The 2,972-nt window shown below is 43.9% G+C and overlaps 1 non-coding gene across 1 annotated transcript; it reads right to left on the minus strand.

Annotated features, from left to right (window-relative positions):
* Window positions 1–2,624: 2,624 nt before the first annotated feature.
* Trnad-guc (transfer RNA aspartic acid (anticodon GUC)) lies at window positions 2,625–2,696 on the minus strand. Its single transcript has one exon. It is a non-coding gene; the product is annotated as a tRNA-Asp (tRNA).
* Window positions 2,697–2,972: the final 276 nt, after the last annotated feature.

The raw sequence follows: 2,972 nt of genomic DNA on the forward strand, positions 1-2,972 counted from the left end.
TCTGGGTTAATAATAATAATAATAATAATAATAATAATATATAATAATAATAATAATAATAATAATAATATAATAATATAATAATATCTGGGGTTTAACGTCCTAAACCACGATATGATTATGAGAGACGCCGTGGTAGAGGGCTCCGGAATTTCGACCGCCTGGGGTTTTTTAACGTGCACCTAAATCTAAGTACACGGGCCTCAAACATTTTCGCTTCCATCGAAAATGCACTCGCCGCGGCCGGGATTCGATCCCGTGACCTTCGGGTAAAATATCTGGGTTCTTCAAAGCGTACCTAAATCTAAGCACACGGGTGTTTCTGCATAAATTTCGCCTCAAGTTAAAATTGCGCGCGGGAATTCCGTTTTATCAATGACGTGTCATTCCATTATCTGTTTTCTTTTTAGGGGACAGTTTGAGTACCGAAGTGTCAGACTTCACTTGATAGGAATATTTCGCTGTAGTGGGACCACGACCGTACAATAAAAGGACATCTTAAGCACAACTAAAGCTCCTCATGAACTAAAGTGCCGCAGTTATACACCCAACAACAACGCGAAAGTGCATGAGCCTCGCTTTTGTTTACCACCGAGTCGCTAAAATGCGGGATTCACACACTATTTAATGCTCCTTATGTTTGGGACTATATGCCAAGCGCACTTTACGACGTGCTTGAACCAGAAAGCGGCACCAACACTGAAATGATTCTGGGCGAACGAAGGGTACGACACCAATACACAGCCCTCTCGAAGTCGCACGTCACTGATCTTATTATAATGCGCATGCAGCGAGCAAGCCCATTTGCTTCTGTACACCATGTTAGGTATACGTATGAGCAGATAAACTCGCGCTAACATAACAGAAAAAATCGCTCTTTGAGAACGTGCAGGACGTACGCGCACATGCAAACACGACGTGGCTAGCAGACGACGCAGGGAGCAATCCACACTAGGCGCGCTTCAACCAGTACCCGCCAGGCGGCGACTCGCTCGATCTTGCGGCCAATAGAAAACAGTGCACTTCTTCGTCGCGATATTTATTCCCGTCAAGGAACAAGCTATAGAAATGTTATACAAGTATTTATTTCCCTTTGCCACGAAAGATGTGGCAAAAGGCGCAACATACCTGTAATGCAGGATTTTATTGCTGTAGACAAATTAAGCTGAGGATAACAAAACTTGGTATACATTGACTTTGGTATTTGTGCTTTCTTTTAGATATTTTACGTGGCTTTCCCACGCATCGTGATTTTTTAACATTGTGCTGAAACACATGTAGTTTACCGAAAACGACGAAGTTTGAGAATCGTTTTTCAAAAAGGTCATTTTGAGCATTGCATATGTACCATACTATGACTGAGCGAGCTACATGTCTGTCGTTACTCGACACCGCATGAACACGTCAGCGAATGTGGCCGATGATAAGCGCATTAGCGCAGCGTAGCCGTACATTTCTCGTCGATGCAACTGACCTCTCTGCTCTAACGTGAGTGCCGATGTTACATCGGACCATAGGCGAATATTTAGGCGTCACAGTGTATTCGACATGCGTCGTAAGCCCACATTATGCACGCAACTATTACTCACTTCACACACAGACGTCGATCCTGTTCGTAACGCTTGGCTCAAAGCTCAACAATGCGGCATAGGCGCCTCCTCTCTTACTTCGCATGACATCGATTACACAATCGCGTGGTACCTGCCGGAATCTTGAAACACATAAGCTTAGTTATGTCTGCATCACCTCTAAAAGGGAAATGAGAGGCACTTTTTCATATCAATTGCATCAGGAGGGATAATATCGTTGCGAAGGTGCTGTTTTCTGAGCATGTAGACTGAGCGAGAGAGAAAACTCTTGATTGAAAGCAGAATGATCGGTCAGCGTATATCTTCCTACTCGCTATTCTACAGGGAGAGGATGGGAGAAAATGCACTAGAATGATGGGGGTGGAAAGACAGTAAAAAAAAAAAAAGAAATAAAATGCGGGTCTTGTAATAGCTGTCCAAGGCGATGCAGTGACAGTCTCGACAGTTAATGTAAAATGTGAAAAAGAAAAGAAGAAAGGAACACCTGTAGGCACGACACACACTTTATTGATTGAATGGTCACAGTTTTTGCTGAGAAAACCAATAGATTCGATGTAGGTGAAGAAGTAGTCCAGTGCTTTTCGCTGTTTCGATGGGCAAGGCCAGGGACCCAGCATCCGTGTTAATGTCAAGGGGTCTTGGTCGAGCTTTTCTAGGTTATCTCGATATTGTTGTCGTGTTTATACATGCTGGGCACCCGAGCAAGATGTGCTCTGGGGACTCCATGGCGCCGCGCATATCAGAACATGGGTTCGGAGTCTGGTCGTTGCGGTAAAGCAGACTATTCGTGCAGGCACTGTTTTATCGAAGCCGGTGATACCGTGTTTCCTGATGCCGTGGTAGACAATGGCTGATCTTGAACGGAACCACACTTTGCCCAAGCCATACGCTGCCTTTGGCGGGCTAGAGGTACAATTTCCCGCTCCCCAAACGCGTAGGGAAAAAAGTAAATATTTGGCTTGTGGTGCTGAAGTATGTAATATTTCAAAAAATATAACATAAAAAAGAAAGAAAAACGTTTGAAAAAAAATTTCACTCCCCGTCGGGGAATCGAACCCCGGTCTCCCGCGTGACAGGCGGGGATACTGACCACTATACTAACGAGGAGAACGAAGCTAGATGTTTTCATTAGTGACAACATCCCTTAAACGCCCAAGCTATTTTCTTGGCTTTTAGTAATAATATATACAAATGCAATATGCAGATATCTATAAGTGTAGGTAAATCAGTGAAACTGCATGCATATATATTGTCTGTATTGTCACGAGGACGTGACTGTGAAGACGACGGCACTCGGCTTATTAAAGACGAAGCACGAACTTGTGCCCAGGAAAGGAAAAGTCAAAATACAAGCACTACACGCTGTACACTGATAGCGGCGAT

This window comes from Rhipicephalus sanguineus, chromosome 10, assembly GCF_013339695.2.
Source record: "Rhipicephalus sanguineus isolate Rsan-2018 chromosome 10, BIME_Rsan_1.4, whole genome shotgun sequence".
NCBI classification, from domain to species: Eukaryota; Metazoa; Arthropoda; class Arachnida; order Ixodida; family Ixodidae; genus Rhipicephalus; species Rhipicephalus sanguineus.